Source organism: Lepidochelys kempii, chromosome 3 (assembly GCF_965140265.1).
Source record: "Lepidochelys kempii isolate rLepKem1 chromosome 3, rLepKem1.hap2, whole genome shotgun sequence".
Taxonomy (NCBI): Eukaryota; Metazoa; Chordata; order Testudines; family Cheloniidae; genus Lepidochelys; species Lepidochelys kempii.
The window spans coordinates 149,827,213-149,845,003 of NC_133258.1; the positions used below are offsets into that span (position 1 = coordinate 149,827,213).

At 40.8% G+C, this 17,791-nt stretch overlaps 1 protein-coding gene across 4 annotated transcripts in view; it reads left to right on the forward strand.

Annotated features, from left to right (window-relative positions):
- ZFAND3 (zinc finger AN1-type containing 3) overlaps positions 1–17,791 on the forward strand; it is a 243,365-nt gene that overhangs the window by 216,319 nt on the left and 9,255 nt on the right. The window lies entirely within an intron of this gene.

A 17,791-nucleotide genomic window follows, 5' to 3' on the forward strand; every position in this document is an offset into this window, starting at 1 on the left:
TGAATGAGCCTCTGATAGTGTGGCTGATGTGATTAGTTCCTATGATGGTTTCCCCTGGAGAGAGATGTGGACAGAGGTGGCAACGGGCTTTGTTGCAAGGATAGGTTCCTGGGTTAGTGTTTTTGTTGTGTGGTATGTGGTTGATGGTGAGTGTTTGCTTCAGAGACCGGACAGTCTCTACTTAAAAGAATAAATGGACACAAAATCAGACATCAAGAATTATAACATTCAAAAACCCGTTGGAGAACACTTCAGTCTCCCTGGTCACTCGATTACAGACCTAAAAGTTGCAATATTACAACAAAAAAACTTCAAAAACAGACTCCGAGAGACTGCTGAATTGGAATTAATTTGCAAACTGGACACCATTAAATTAGGCTTGAATAAAGACTGGGAGTGGATGGGTCATTACACAAAGTAAAACTATTTCCCCATGACAGGTTTCAGAGTAGCAGCCGTGTTAGTCTGTGTTCACAAAAAGAAAAGGAGTACTTGTGGCACCTTAGAGACTAACAAATTTATTTGAGCATAAGCTTTCGTGAGCTACAGCTCACTTCATCGGATGCATTCAGTGGAAAATACTGAAATTCCACTGAATGCATCCAATGAAGTGAGCTGTAGCTCATGAAAGCTTATGCTCAAATAAATTTGTTAGTCTCTAAGGTGCCACAATTACTCCTTTTCTATTTCCCCATGCTTATTTCCCTCCCCTACTGTTACTCTCACCTTCTTGTCAACTGTTAGAAATGGGCCATCCTGATTATCACTACAAAAAGTTTTTTCTCCCGCTGATAATAGCTCACCTTAATTGATCACTCTTGTTACAGTGTGTATGGCAACACCCATTTTTTCATGTTCTCTGTGTATATATATCTTCCTACTGTATTTTCCACTGCTTGCATCCGATGAAGTGGGTTTTAGTCCACGAAAGCTTATGCTCAAATAAATTTGTTAGTCTCTAAGATGTCACAAGTCCTCCTCATTCTTTTTGGTGATACAAACTAACACAGCTACCACTCTGAAACCTATACCAAAAGAAGCAGCAAGGGTACAGTCTCCAAAAGCAGCTTAACATTTCTTCAACATTTACAAGTTGTCTTTTTCCCATAGTCACCTGCCCCAGCACTAGAATTAACACTAAACATGAGAGAGAGAGGTAACTGGAATATGCATGCCTTTTCTTTGAATTTGGGTGTTTCGTATTTTGTTGCCAATATTTTTTTAAAGAAAATTCTCCCAAAACGTTTGTTTTTTCTCTGGAAGGGTAGCATTAACAATGAACCCTCAAGAGACAACTCCTCCGAAACAAGGTGCCTGTGGTTTTTCTTTTGTGGTTACTGCATTTCCACTCGGATAACCCATGTGCTAGGGAGAGGATTTGTAATATTTGATTAGGCCATTGTTTCATCGACTTGGGTATGCTGCCTCCAGCAGACTTGTTTGCATGAAGATCTGATGCAATACTGCCTGCTATTATCGGGCATGCACTGAGCAGTCAGATGAGCTGTATATGCAGTGATCTTTCCCCATCTACCCTGAAGTTCTGAAGCGAGCTGTGTCTATTTCTGAATATTTCATCCACTGAATGACTGTCTAGAAGCTCATTAGATAATGCTGTATGCTAAGCAAACACCTCTGCAACCCATTACCTCATGCAGATTTCACAAATGTGTCTTTCACAGTCTGCCATACCCATGAACTTACGCTCTCAGAGTAACATTATTGCAATGTTTACATTCTGAACAATGCATGGCTTTACTTTAAGCAGTTTCTGGTGGTTTACAAATGCTTGTAAAATGCAGTTTTTGCATTAGCTTAGAGCTTATATGGCCTTGCTTACCAGTGTCATCTGAACTAGATATCCAGAGCTTACACCATAGTTTTACAGTTTCCAAGTCCTAACGATATGATGCTTCAAGCCTGTTACACCTCTCCAGGTGTAATCACTCTCCTGCAGGACACTGCACTTCAGAGAACTGGGGCCAGACATGCCCTTTATATTGCTCCATTGCTCCCACTGCCTCTCAGATAGCCAGGCATTACCATGGATCCCATTTCATTGACACTACATGGAACTTGAGACAAATTTAACAGTGTGGTAGTGTTTTAGGGGTGGGGGGGAGGGAAACAATTTACTACTGAGAAGGGAATCCCAATAAAGATACTTTAAGCTCAAACACAACATTTCTCAGCTGTAGAAATATTGTTTTTTACATGTTCACAATCTTTTTTCATTCCCCTTTCCCTCTGTACAGCTTATTAACTGCTGACAGGAAATTCACAGCTCATAAATAATGCTTAAGAGCCATTGCTATATAAATTGAATGTGTTATGAATTGTGATGGGCCTTTTTGTAGCACTCTGTGCCTAAAGCAGGAAGAACAGAGGATGTCATTTTCATTAATTTCTAATGAGGTGCCAATTAAAGGCAAGGAAGGCGCTTAGAAGGGAAGAGTTACAGAGCTCCCCTGAATCCTCTACCCTGGGGCTGTCATATGAACACACTGCCAAGCTTTCTCTGAAAATTCCATTAAATTACAACCTCATCCAGAGTGCACACAGACAAATTCCGCTTCCCTTTGATCTTCAAAAGAGCAATTTGTAAGATGAGTTCTGAGCTTTCTCTCACAGTGAACTGGAAGAGGTGATAGGAATTGTTAATTGCCAATGCACTTTGCAGGCTTCAGTGAGGAGGCGAAATTTGAAAATGACTTCTCATTCTGTGCCTCTCTGACTGGATAACCTTTAAATTAACAATATCTGAGTAACACCAGTTTCCTATGAAACCTTTCTAGAAGCCAGTTACACCAGGCATGTGTTCAGACAGATGAATCTAGCACTGTGTGAATCCTTGAATGGTTTAGTTTCCCATGATGGATAATGATTGCATAAAAATACTGTTACTTAATATCTGGTTCAGTGGGCAAGTAGATCAGCTATTACGTTAGGAACCTTATCTCCCAAAGTGTATTTTAATATAAGCTTTCTGCCAAGAGTGTAAGCAACACAGAATTGAGCAGTGGGTCATGTCTGCTTTGCAAATCAAACTGCCAATTCAGTAGGAATGGTGAGCAAGGTTGCCAACCATGAGCAAACTTGTTGACTAAAATTAGAGACAGTAAAGTTGTCAGTAAAAATGGCAACATAACGTTGAGAGTTCTTCCTTTTTCCAATGTAAATTTCCCAACTGATTATTTGTAGAATGGATTCACAGGCTTTTCATTAATGATTTGATAAGATATATGTGGCCATTAACTGAAGCTGTACACATTTTCAAAAATACATTGAAATTATAATAATCTAAATTATGGAAGCTGTTTGCATAGAAAATATTGCTTAATTTTATGACCATATTTCTCCACACAGCAGATGAATATTTACAACTAGTAAACTGTTTAGTCACAAAAAATTGATTCCTGGTATCAGTTGATTTTTAAAGTCAAACCATAAAAGCCCGTCAAGGTCTTTGTTAACAGTGTTAAATTTACAGTGGCTTTCTGGAGTGGTATAAAATCACAGGAACTGTGAGCTGAGCTTCTCTCTCTGTATTAAAAATCTCATATAAGACTTAAGGGGATGGCTTAGGGGATTGGCAGTAATGGGATTTCCCCTCTTTCACCATTTCAAATCCAGCCTTGGTCAGCAGTTACAGAAAAATTACTACCATCCGCTGGCTGTTCTGTGGTCCCTGTGTGAAATGAATTAGTGCTCAGTATTCAGTTCCTAGTGGACATACATGTTCATATCCCAAACCCTTCCTCCCCCCATAACAACCGTCTTTCATTGACATTCTGTTAGCAGTCCATGCAGAAGCTGTTACTGAATGGCAGCTGAGACTGAGCTTCCCTTTAGCCCCTCGTGATGGTCTGTCAGACTAGTACTGCTGTTGCCTGTCCAATATCTTTTCTGTCAATAGGTGTCTTTAGTCTCCCTGACTGTCAATCCAGAACCTAGCCTTAAAATGGGGGCAGAGAGAGGGAAGAAATGTGAAAACCTTCCATTTAAGGCCCCGTCTATGTTTAACAATAACCATGAGTAAGCACTATTTTGAAACAATGTAGAGCAGTCATATAGAAGTAGATTCTGTCCACAAAATTGAGAAAAAGACACGTTATAACCATTAGGACCTCTGTTATAATCCGTATCAAGGTAAAACATGGCTCCTTCCCATGGTTATAACATGTTTTTTCTGACTTCACAGAGGAGAGAAGATACCTTTTAAAATGTGCCTGAGTTACAATGGTTTCACAGTGTTTAAACAATTATTTTTGTAGTGTACTTGAGACAATATGGCAGGTATTGTATTCTGAGATATAAATCTAGAATGAAAACTGGCCCAAAGAGTAATGAGTTCTCTGGACTGCCAGGGTAGAGATTCAGCAGTGACTCGCAAATTCAGTGTCTGATGGCAAAAGCTAAATGTACTTTGTCATTCAAGTGCAACCTTACTTCTGTGTGGCACTGGCAAGTTAAAGTCTGATAACTGACTTGTGGGTTTTAGAGTGATAGGATTATAAAAGCCAGGAAAGTAGAGCGCACATAGAGGTACACTACCCCTTTAAAAAACAACCAATCAACCAAAAAAAGAATGCACATCAGTTTTGCTTTTGGCATGCTTCATGTGATTATGAATCTGTCCACTTTTTGCTTCATAGACTCTGTCACTCTTGTTGTCTGTCAGAATCTGGATTATCCATTTAAACACTGAGCTAGAAGAATGTGTATTTAGCCCCAAACTGATAAATCATGTATGCAGCCAGGTGCAAACTTCTTCTGGGGATGCTACCACAGTAGAAAAGTAAACATCTTTCTGATGACCTGTTTAGGGCTCTTCTCACGGTAGTACTGGTGTAATTGAGGTAGGAAATAGGTAGTATGCACACAGACTAAAAGATGATGTGATTCTGGTAATAATTTTAAAAAAAAAAGACCATTACTTGTATTTTACCTACTCAGCAGGAGAGGTAATGTAGTGATCTTGAACATAGGAAAGGTAGGTGAGACCTTCTAATTTCAACTCTGACACTGGATCCTTTTGTGGCTTTAGGTAAGTCACTTACTCAGTCTGACTCATTTGTCTTGTCTGAAAAATGAGAGTTTCCAGGCTCCTTGCCACAGAGCTGGGAGCCCTGGATCCTAAACTCTGAGGCTTCTGGCTCAGCCATTGGCTCCCAGGGGTTTCTAGACTCTCAGTTCCTTATCAGTCCACTAAGGCTGATAGGATGCCAGGAACTGAGAAGCCCTGGGAGCCATAGCTGAGCAGGGAGCTTAAGAGTTTGGGCTCAGGCATGTGTGTGATCTTGGTCTTACCGGTCACATCCTGAACCAGCAAGGGTTGGAAGTACTGTGTAAATTCAGCTTGCTTCTCAGGGAGGGGAAGAAAGTGATCTTTCATCACTCTACAGCTCTTTTTGCATACCTTTCCAGCACAAGTGGGCTTCTGAATGGAACTCCATCCAGCCTTCTTCTGCCAGAAGAAAAAGGTTACTATGACATGGATCCCTGAAGTAGGAGGCAGGAGGGAAAATCAAAGTGGCACTTGGAGTCCTCTAAGTGGGAGAGGGAAACAGAACATAAAATAGATTACACTGAGTTTTCAGCCTAAATTTAGAGCTTTTTGTCTCAAATGGTTTGGTCAGCAGCTCTGACTATTGTCAGGGGATTAATCAATTTACAGCAACAGCTGTAGACAGCTATTTAAATCCAGGGCATAAATAATCTAATTGAGAAAATGTGTTGCAAGTTAAAGCACTGGAGTCCTGATAGGCATGTGAAGGTTTAAGGTCAAAATACCTGGAGCCACATAAATGCCCTGGATTTATGCAGCTTGCACATTGCCTCAGCATGGAATCTTGTCATGATTTATTCTGGCTCTTTAATAGCCTTATCTGACTTCCATTTTCATTGGTTTGAAAAAAACAGAAGGTACACATACTTTATCAGATCACTTAGTATTGCTTGCTTGTTTTAATTAAATTATTGGATACACTTTGGCTTTTAATTGAATCCTCAACTTTTGGGAGGAGTGTATTAGTAGAGATTAACTTGGTGTGCAGAGACTTTGAGAAGTATGAATACTAAACCAGAGTCCGTGCAAAGTATGAAATGTTCTACACCCAAGAAGCCTTACACTTAATGCCCCAACACAGATGCTCGGGTGGCTGTATCCCATCCACTTTACCTTTCTCAAGAGATATCAAAGCCTTTGGCACATAGTGATTGCTACTCTATATGGGGCACAGACCCCTGGAATATTAGAGCACTACCAATTCAGTCATAGACTTTAAGGACAGACGGGACCACCAGATTGTCTAGATTGACCTCCTGTATAACACAAGCCACCAACACCATCCAGCACCCGCACAGTAAACCCAACAACCAAAATTAGAGCCCGTAGGAAGCTAAACTATTATGTGCCTCAGGCAAAGAATGGGAGGGATCAAGGTGTACCAGTGCCCAAGGACCCCGCAATGGTAGGGAAATAAATGAGAGATACATGCCAGGATTGTTTGGTAGACTTGCACCCATATGCTGCAGAGGAAGGCAAAAAGCCCCAAGGATTCTCCCCCAATCTGGGAGGAAATTCCTTCCCAACCCCACATACAGTGGTCAGTTAGGTGCTGAGCATGTTAGCAAGAACCAGCCTGCCAAGCACATCTAAGAGAGAGAATGCTTGGTGCTACCTCCGAGCCCTGGCCCTCCCCAACGTTTCACAAGGAGATTTTTTTTTTAAATCCCCCAATGTATAAATTTCTTCATGACCCCCTGCTGGGGTGGCCAGATGAAACCCTGAAAGATGCGCTTTTAGGAACATAAACCTGAAGTGAGCCCCAGGGCTGCTGAGCTCTGTCCCCTTCCATGACAAGCAAACCTGTCATACAATTGCACTCATGAATTTGACCTGTTCTCTCTCAATACCAAGTTTTGCCCCCACAACTTCTTTTGTGGGCTGTTCCAGAACCTGACCCCTTTGAGGGTTAGAAACCTTCTTCTAAATTCCAGCCTTAATTTGTCCATGGCCAGTTTATATCCATTTGTTCTTGTGCCAACATTGTCCTTTAGCTTCAATAGCTCTTCACTCTCCCTGGCTTTTACCACCCAATGTACTTATAGAGAGCAATAATATCCCCGCTCAGCCATCTTCCAAGCTCCTTTCATAAGAAAGGATCTCCATTCCCCTTAGTATTCTCATAACTTTTCTCTGCACCTGTTCCAGTTTGAATTCAACTTTCTTGAACATGGATGACCAGAATTGTACACAATATTCCAAATGAATTTTTACTAGTGCCTTGTACAATGGCATTAATACTTGAGATGCCTCATTGCATTAGCCTTTTTCATAGTCACAGCACAGAGGTGATTATAGTCATCCTGAGATCGACCCACCTACCCAGGTCTCTCTCCTCCTTTGTTGCTTCCAACTGATGAGTCCCCAGTGTGTAGCAGAAATACCTATCAGACCCTAAATGCCTGACCTTGCACTTCATACTATTGAATTTCATCCCGTTTATGTCACTCCAGATCATCAAATCCTCCTCTGCATTGACGATGCCCCCAACTAACTTGTATCATCAGCAAATTTCATTAGCACACTCCTACTTTTTGTGTCCAGATCATTAATAAAAAATATTGAAAAGGATTGGTCCCTCAACATATCCTTGGGGAACTCCACTAGTAATCTCCCTCCAGTCTAATAACTGACCTTTCAGTACAACCCAATTACATTCTCCCCTTCAGTTTGTTCCTTATCCACCTTACAATTCTTATACTGATCTCTACCTTCCCTAATTCGCCTAATAATTTCCCATGTGGTACCTTGTAAAATGCTTTACTGAAGCCCAAGTATATTAGATCTACTGTACTCCCTTATCTAAAAAATCAGTTATTTTCTCAAATAACTGGCATGATCTACTTCCAGCAAATGCATGTTGCTTTATATCCCCTTTACCATTTATCTCCATGCTTTCCTTCACCATTTGTTCTAAAACCTTGCATATTACTGAGATCAGACTAACAGGTTTGTAATTGCCCAGATCACTTTTCCCCCCTTTCTTAAGTAGAGGTACTACATTTGCTTTTCTCCAGTTAAATGGTAATATCACCAAATAGACAGATTTATTACAGATCCTGGCTATCAGACTAGCAATCTCAGATTCCAGTTCTTTCAGTATTCTGGGATGGAAATTATCCAGGCCCCTGATCTGAGTTGCATTTAAAGCGCTTTAAGTTTTTCTTCCATCTCACTTGTGGTAATTTCCATTTCCATTAGCCATTCTGCTTTCATGCACATTTTTCGTTTTATCTTTATTGAAATCCGAGGCAAAGTATTTATTTAGTTTTGGGGCTATACCTAGATTATCTTTAATCTCCTTCCCAAACCTCACTGCATAGCTGCCCAACTTCATCCATCCTTATTCTTTTTTTTATCCAGCTTGACTCTTGGCAATTCTCATTTTATTCCTACCTTTTCTAACCTCCACAATGTAGCTTTATTTGCTGATTATCCCCTTCTTCTATTCCCAATAGACTCTCTAATTACTCCTAATAACCTTTTTAAGGTGGTTATTTATCCAGCTGGGTCTTGAGCCTTTCTCTACAAGTTTTTCCCCCTTGCTTGTGGTGCAAATTTCAGATAGTTTTGTATAGTTCATTTGAAGAAATTCCAAACCTCTTCTGCATTTAAGTTGTTGAGCTCTTTAGTCCAGTTGACTTCTTTAACTATTTCCCAAAGTGTCTGGTCTGCCCTTTTGAAGTAAAAACTCATAGTTGATGTTTTGATTATCCTTCCATTTAATTTAATCTAAATCAACTTGTGACCACTCGATCCAAGGTTATTTCCTACAACTAGCTCTTCTGTGATGTCTTCACTACTAACCAAAACCATGTCTAAAATCGCATCGCGTCTTGTTGATTTGGGGCAGTTTGATGAAGAAAACTGTCTGTCACATCCAGGAATAACTGGGCTCTACCAGTATTAGTAGCATTTATTCTCCAGTCTATGTCTGGGAAGTCAGTCTCCCATTTACACAATTCTCAATAGTATTTCTCTTTCTAATATTAGAGGTATCTATCCATATCTAAGTCTGACTCTGAGGGTCAAAAGCAGACTCCTACCACTATACTAATAGAACCTATTTTACAGTCTTTCCCCAAAGTGATTTTGACCCAGACTGACTGTTTTGGCCATTCTGTTACTTTGTATTTCTTTACAGTTTACTGCTTCATTGATTTGACGTGCTATTCCTCCACACACAGCTTTTACCTTTATTCCTCTCTCTCCTAAATAGCACATACCCATCAATACCTGTATTCTAGTCATGAGTGTAATTCCACCATGTTTTTGTAATCCCTATAATATCTGTTTTGAACAGACTTCTTGCATTCATGTGCAAGCGTGTCAGTTGTTTCCCTCTGACCTCATGGCAGCCTTGCACCACTGATGGCTTTTTGCCTATATGTATGGTTGTGTGGGTTGGCTTAGGTCCTATTTGCAAGAGAGGGAAGAAAACAGAGCAAATCAGAAGGGAAACATGCTTCTCTTTCTCACTAGGTTCTTCACCTCTCACTCTCTTACACACCATCAAGGGTATCAGAAGAGACATATTTTCTATCCAGTATGAGAACTGCAAATCGGCAGTACTTCCTAACTATCCTGAGGCTCTGAGGCATAAACTTTCACTTTGCATCATAGATATCATGGCATGATATGCTTGCCATGTGAATCCAGGTTGAGACTTGTTTGCCTGCAGCCTAGTGGTGCTCCAGTCCTAAAGCATGAGTGGGAAGACTCAGAGAAACATTATGATGCATCTTACGCTCTCTGATGTCTTCCCCTTCTGCTGATTTCAGTTCAGTTATCACTTTTGTTGGTAGCTTCTAATAAGCACTCAGTTGAAAAGAACATCTTTAAAAAGACAAGGAAAGGCTAGCTACAGTGATCACAGGCAACTGTGGAATAAACAAGGTCACCAGCCCATCTGTTGGTGCTGTCTGTGTTTCCTGGAACATGTGCGGCTGGCTGTGTGTGTGTGTGTGTCTGTCCCTCTGTAGAGGCAAATTAACTTGGGATCACTTGATAAGCTCTAAGATGCTTTGCATTAATATCTAGAAACCCTGATTTCCAGCATTAAGGAGTTAGCACCACCACCACCACCCCGCCAGTTCTGCTCTTGGAATAGAAATGATAAACATATCACTATCTGTGGCAAAAACTGCCTTGGGCCATTTCTCCTGGAGTTTTAAAAATTATATTAATTTGGATAAAAAGCTTTACCATAATGTGACTCATCTCTCTTCTCAGGGCGAGGTGGATGTGGGGAGGGGTGACAAGATTCCCAGCAAAAGCATGTTGAATGCAAAAGTTTTACCTTTATCCCTAGCACTTACTCAGAGTCCCTGCCATTTATAAAGTTTGGGGAAACAGGAGATTAGTTTGGCTCATTCATTTCCAAAGGTCAATTTTTTGGTGAATTATTGTGATTTGTGGGCTTGTTGGGTTTATTTTTCTTCTTTCTGTAAAATGTCATTAAAAGTGAATGTTGCTGGATTTGTGCAATGAAAGCAGACATTACCAGCACAAAGCAATTCCTACAGAAGAGAGGGGAAAAAGGTAATTATAGTTTGTGCAAGGATGGAACTGTCTGGAAGGAGACAATAAAAAATGTCAGCAGAAGAGAATATTTTTTTTAAAATTTAAAGTGACAGTGCGCACAAATTGCATTGGGAGCTTCATTAAGCTGGACTGTAACACAATTTTATTTATTTCCATTGTTGGCTGCTCTTTTAGAGCAGTCTGATGGAGAGTATCGGGAATAAACTGGATCACAATGGCATCTATAGAGCAAGAGTTTCTCAAGTACTCTGTACAAGTCTCTAGAATGTTTGCTTTGTATCTTAGCTATTTCTTCTATTTTTACATTTGTCTTATCTGGTCCATTTTCCTTCACTTGAAAAACCAGCAGATTATGCCTATTTTAGGATTCCCCTAATGTTTAGCTGCTTTAATGCCAATAATATCTTTTAAAACAAATTAAGTCCTCTTTCCCTTTGTAAGGGGGAGAGTTGCATAAACACTCTGCTTTGGGGATTACTGTTACCTTGCTATGAATGATGTCTAACGATCTTAAACAGTACAGCAGCGTTCTGTATCCGCAGTAGGAAGTAATCTCTTCTCTGCTGATTATCTGCCCTGACATGCACTATACTGGATAACAGGCCAGTCATTTCCAACCCTGTAGAGTAAGTTTAATTCTTTCTTAGCCATGTAAAGCCCAGGGATGGAGGAGAATGTAAAACAGATCTGTTTTATTCATGGAACACCTGCAGCTTCTCTGCCCTGCCATAGGCTTGATGAAATAAAATGTATTAAGATACTTTAATATATCTCTCTGTTACAAATTCTGTCTTGGGCAGTGGGTCAGTAGACACAATGTAATCCAGGTATTTTTGCTGATGGAGTATGAACTGCTAATGCTTTCCAACAAACCACTGACTGTAACCACCTCCTGTTACAGACATGTACTTAAAAATGAGCTCTCTGGCCTCCTAGCTGTCCTGAGCTTCTAGGAGTTTCATTCCAGAATGAATCTATATTTTATATGTTTAGAGTTCGAGATTATATATATATATATACATTTATATATATATTTACATTATCATTCAGCCATGACATTTGTCTCTGGGGATAGGAATTTTCATGTTTGTTCAAAAAATTTGCTAGAGCAAAGCTGTTGTGCAAGCTGATTATTGTAGAGGAAGATGTGATCTCTAAATTAGCTAGGACCAGTCCTGTGCCAATTTGGAAATCAGTACAGTGAATACAACTGGGAGCCAGTTTAGGGAGTGGCAGTTGGAATTGTGTGTCTCTGGTAACTTGGTACCAGGCATGATTCATTTTGAAAAAGCTGTAGTTACCTCAGGGCATTTGCCTGCATTCCTCGTTAAAGAGAATTAATAAATTCCAAGGCCAGAAGAGACCATTGTGATAATCTAATCCAATCTTCTGTATAACACAGGCCATAGAACTTCCTCGAAATAATTCCTAAATCCTATCTTTTAGAAAAACATCCCATCTTGATTTAAAAATTGTCTGTAGTGGAGAATCCACCATGACTCTTGGTAAGTTGTTACAATGGTTAATTACTATCACTGTTAAAACTTGATATCTTAGTTCCTCCAGTCTGAATCTTTCTAGTTTCATCTTCCAGCTATTGGAGCATGTTCAATCTTTCTCTACTAGATTGAAGAGTCCTTTATTAAATATTTGTTCCCCAGGTAGGTATTTATAGACTCTAATCAAGTCACCCCTTAACCTGCTCTTCGTTAAGCTAAACAGATGGAGCTCCTTGAGTCTATCACTATAAAGCTTCCCCCAAAAACTGCGGTAGTCAAGCCTGAAGGCATGAAAACATGGATCACAATGGCCAGATCAGTATCTGGTGTGATTGGGGTCCAACAGTTTGAGTACAGATACCTTCAATGGTGGGTGTTGTAATGAGGGTGAGTTCTTCCAAGTACTACTTCTTCCCACCAACATCATCTCAGTCTTGTTAGGGTTCATCTTCAGTCAGCTGTTCTTTATCAGGCACTAATTTTAGCCAAACAAAACTTGGAGGAGATGATGGTAGCATCTGGTAAAGGAGGTATAAAGCTGGGTGTTTTCTATTAGCATAGAACATAAGAACAGCCATACTGGGTCAGACCAGAGGTCCATCTAGCCCAGTATCCTGTCTACTGACAATGGCCAATGCCAGGTGCCCCATAGGGAATGAACAGAACAGGTAATCATCAAGTGATCCATCTCGTCGCCCATTCCTAGCTTCTGGCAAACAGAGGCTAGGGACACCATCCCTGTCCATCCTGGCTAATAGCCACTGATGGACCTATCCTCCATTAATGTATCTAGTTCTTTTTTGAACCCTGTTAGTCTTGGCCTTCACAACATCCTCTGGCAAGGAGTTCCACAGGTTGACTGTGCGTTGTATGAAAGAATACTTCCTTTTGTTTTAAACGTGCTGCCTATTAATTTCATTTGGTGACCCCTAGTTCTTGTGTTATAAGAAACTAACACGTCCTTATTTACTTTTTCCAAACCAGTCTTGATTTTATAGACCTCTATCATATCCCCACCTTAGTCATCTCTTTTCCAAGCTGAAAATTCCCAGTCTTACTAATCATTCCTCATTTTGAAGCCGTTCCATACCCCTAATCATTTTTGTTGCCCTTTTCTGAACTTTTTCTAATTCTAATATATCTTTTTTTGAGATGGAGAGACCACATCTGTGTGCAGTATTCAAGGTGTGGGCATACCATAAATTTATATAGAGGCAATATGATATTTTCTGTCTTATCTATCCCTTTCTTAATGATTCCCAACATTCTGTTAGGTTTTTTTTGACTGCCGCTGCACATTGAGTGGATGTTTTCAGAGAACTATCCACAATGACTCCAAGATCTTTCTTGCGTGGTAACAGCTAATTTAGACCCCATCATTTTATATGTACATTGGAAAATATAATCCCAACTATACATGCATTTATCAACATTGAATTTCATCTGCCATTTTGTTGCCTAGTCACCTAGTTTTGTGAGATCCTTTTGTAGCTCTTTGCAGTCTGCTTGGGAATTAACTCTCTTGTATCATCTGCAAATTTTGCCACCGTACTGTTTACCCCTTTTTCCAGATCAGTTATGAATATGTTGAATAGGACTGGTCCCAGTACAGATCCCTGGGGGGGGATACCACTATTTACTGCTCTCCATTCTAAAAACTGACCATTTATTTCTACCCTTTTTTCCCTGTCTTTTAACCAGTTACCAATCCATGAGAGGACCTTCCCTCTATCCCATGACAGTTTACTTTGCTTCAGAGCCTTTGGTGAGGGACCTTTGTCAAAGCCTTTCTGAAAAGCTAAGTACACTATATCCATTGGATCTCCCGTGTCCACATGCTTGTTGACCCCCTCAAAGGATTCTAGTGGATTGATGAGGCATGATTTCTCTTTACAAAAACCATTTTGACTCTTCCCCAACAAATCATTTTCATCTATGTGTCTGATAATTTTGTTGTTTACTATAGTTTCACACAGTTTGCCCGGTACTGAAGTCAGGCTTACCAGCCTGTAATTGCCAGGATCACCTCTGGAGCCTTTTTTAAAAATTGACGTCACATTAGTTATCCTCTAGTCATTTGGTACAGAAGCTGATTTAAACAATAGGTTACAAACCACAGTTAGTAGTTCTGCATTTTCACATGCGAGTTCCTTCAGAAATCTTGGGTGAATACCATCTGGTCTTGGTGACTTCTTATTGTTTATCGGTTTGTTCCAAAACCTTCTCTAATGACACCTGAATCTGCAACCATTCCTCAGATTTGTCACCTAAAAAGAATGGCTTAGGTTTGGGAATTTCCCTCACAACCTCTGCCTTGAAGCCCATCTTGTCTCACTAGCACTCAATGGCTCCATATAGGTATGGAATGGTACAGGGGAGAAAACTAAAACTTGAAGGCCCTTGTGTTGGAGATATAACTGTCCATAATGACACTCTAGCCGGGGTTCTCAAACTTCATTGCACCGTGACTCCCTTCTGACAAAAAAAATTACTTCATGACCCCCAGAGGGGGGACTGAAGCCTAAGCCCACCTGAACCCCACTGCCCTGGGTGGGGAGGCCAAAGCCTGAGCCCCACCGCTCTGGACAAGGGGGCCAAAGCTGAAGCTCAAGGGTTTTAGCCCCGGGCAGGGGGCCTGCAACCTAAGCCCCACCACCCAGGGCTGAAACCCTCAGGATTTGGATTTGGCCCTGGGCAGTGGGGCTCGGGCTTCAGTCCCGGGCCACAGCAAATCTAAGCCAGTCCTGGCGACCCCATTCAAAGCGGTTCGCAACCCACTTTGGGGTCCCGACCCACAGTTTAAGAACCACTGTTCTATAGGTTCAGCCACAGGTTATGCTCATATGGTTCCAAATGCTCCTTTCTAGCAGAACTCAGAGAGTGACGATGGGTAACTACTTCTCTTCTTTGAAGGCCCTCACCTATGGGATCTTGCAGGTGTCCAGATTATCCCCTATTCTCTTCAATATTTACCTGAGACCATATGAAGGAAGAGTGAGAATTCATGGGCTCCAATGCCAATAGTATACTGACACCCAACTATACATCTCAGCCCAGGTCTACACTACAAACTTTTGTTGGTCTACCTATATCAGGGGTGTAATGAGGTGTGATCTCTGACTGACATAGCTGTGCTGGCAGAAGTGCCTAACATGGATGTAGTTATATGAGCAAAACTGCAGTTTTGCCAGTATAGATTATTTCGCCAGGAAGGGATGGTTTTATTATACAGGTACAAAGCACAGTTTTGCTGGCATACACTCTAGGATCACTTTCCTGGTATAGTATCCTGGTATAACTATACCAGCAAAGTGCTCCTAGCATAGACGTGACCTCGTTCTCCTATGATACTACCACTACTAAGATTTAACAATTTCTACAAGTTCTCAGTTCCCGGATGAAACAGCAGCTAGCTCAAACACAACCCAGGCAACACAGAAACGATGCTGGTCAGCAGAGGGAAAAGCTTTGAAGAACTAGCTGAGACTCCATCTTCCTGCATCTACCTTTCTATTGAAAGCATACCGTGTACATTCATCGAAGTGGTGCAACGCCCCACAGTACTGTTTGACTATCACATAGCTTGGATAATCAGGTACCATCTGACTCAAACTTCTTTTTACCTCCAGCTTGCTAGGAAACTCTGCCCCTTCCTGCCAGGAGAGGACCTGGCTCAGTCATCCATGCATTAGTCACCTGAAGGCTTGACAACTATAATTCACTATATCTGAAGCTGAATGTGAACACTGTAGAAAGGCCCCAGACAGTACAAAATTCAGCTGCCTGCCTCCTGCATAGTTTTGGTTCATGTGAGTACTTACAGCCCATCCTCTGGACCTGGCACTGGCTCCCAGTCTATTTTTTATGCAATTTAAAGCCTTGGTCCTTATCTTCAAAGAAAATCAGTGGATCAGATCTCAGCTTCACCTAAGAACTGCCAAGAAAGTTGTGCTCCTCTGTAATAACACAGATCACAAAACTCACCACATACTATGTGAGAGCTTGGGGATAAAGCTTCTCAATTGAGGGGCTCCTACTGTGAACCAATTTCCAGCGATTAGATGAATTCAGGGTCTGTCCTACTTTTAGAAAGTGCTTCAAAACCTTCTTTGATAAAGCTTTTCCAGAATATCCCTTCCCCCACCTCTACCCCCAAAAAACAAAGCTAAAAACTCCCAAAAAGCAGTTACTACCCCCAGCCAGCCACAAACACGTCGTCACTCAAAGCAGTTTTCTATAATCCAAAAAGAGAAGAGCCAGGAAATACATAAGTCAAATAGAGACTTTGCTATTGACCCTTTTTTTTTTTTTTACGAGGAGGAAGTTCAATATTATGTTGATGAGCAGCAGTACAAAACCCTAAGATAAAAAAGAACTGAGACATCTCAGGGCAGTTAGATTCATGCCTGCCAGCCTCTTGGAGAGTGTACTGGAATCTGGTGGCTTATAGTATCAAATGCCCCAGAGAAGTCCCGAAGGATGAAGATGAATGTTTTTCCATTTTAAATGGACAGGAGGCCATCCCCCACCAGAGCAGCAAGTGCTGTCTATGCTGTGCTCTGGATTGGGAGGAGTCCAGAAAGTGCAAAAGAAAGGTGGTACTGGAGACACATTTTTGGCTGTCTTCTATACTAGTTTGATGGGGGAAGGATGGGATAACCAGATGACACTACATTTTACATGGTAAAGCTCGCTTCCTTCCTCCCTCTGACCCACCCCCCGATAGGAGAGGGGAAGAAAAGTTGTGAAGGGTGGTCAATTGTTGTGGGAAGGGAAAAGGTGCCTTCAAAAGTTTACTTTATTAGTTTTAGGGATTACGTGGGACGGAATTGCTGCAGTTTAGCTGTAATGGAGTGTGGTTTTGAGTTAAGTCAAGCGCACCTAGAGTGGCTGAACAATAACTCTTATTCTGTATAAATCTCATTGTGGATAAGAGGGGGAAGAGGTTAAAGAAGGAGTTGGTCTAACGTTTAAGTGTCACGTTTTCAAGAGCTCAGGACCTAGCAGTTCCCATTCATCTCTAGGAACCTAAATGGGAGTGGAGCTGTCTCAAAATCTGGCCCCCGTTGTAAGTGCTGAATATACTTGAAAATCCATTCCTGTATGCTTTAGCAAAGATTGCGTGTGTGACTAAACTTCAGTGCTTCACACTAGAGCAACTCTTGATTTGCAAACTTTTTCTGTGTACTTATGATCTGGACATGCATACAAATGTACTGTCTGCCGATATAAATAGGTCTGTAATTTTGGTCCTTCAAAAGTATTGGTCTTTTTACATTTTGCAGATATTTTAACCTCTGTTTCTACATTTTATGCTTGCACATAATCTTTATATAGAATTCTATGTAAACACACACACATGCACTACTAGAAAATACTGCATTTTGGCATGTAATTCTTGCAGTACCTTCATCTCTAAGGCATCTAGGTATTTTTAGGTTCTGCTTGAACGTCTGTTGATTAGAATTTCAAATCAGCAGGAAAGTAAAATTTCTTGCAAGAGAGGTGAAAGAAGCCAGAACATATGGAGCAGAATTCTGCACAGGAATAAGTCTGTGGCTTTATTAGACCACTTTTGAAGAGGCTCCAAATAGAATATTTGTGAGGAAAAAAGTGTGTTATTAATTAAAATTCAGAAGTGGCATGAGCTGCAAATTCTGGTGGCTTTGAATTTGTGCCT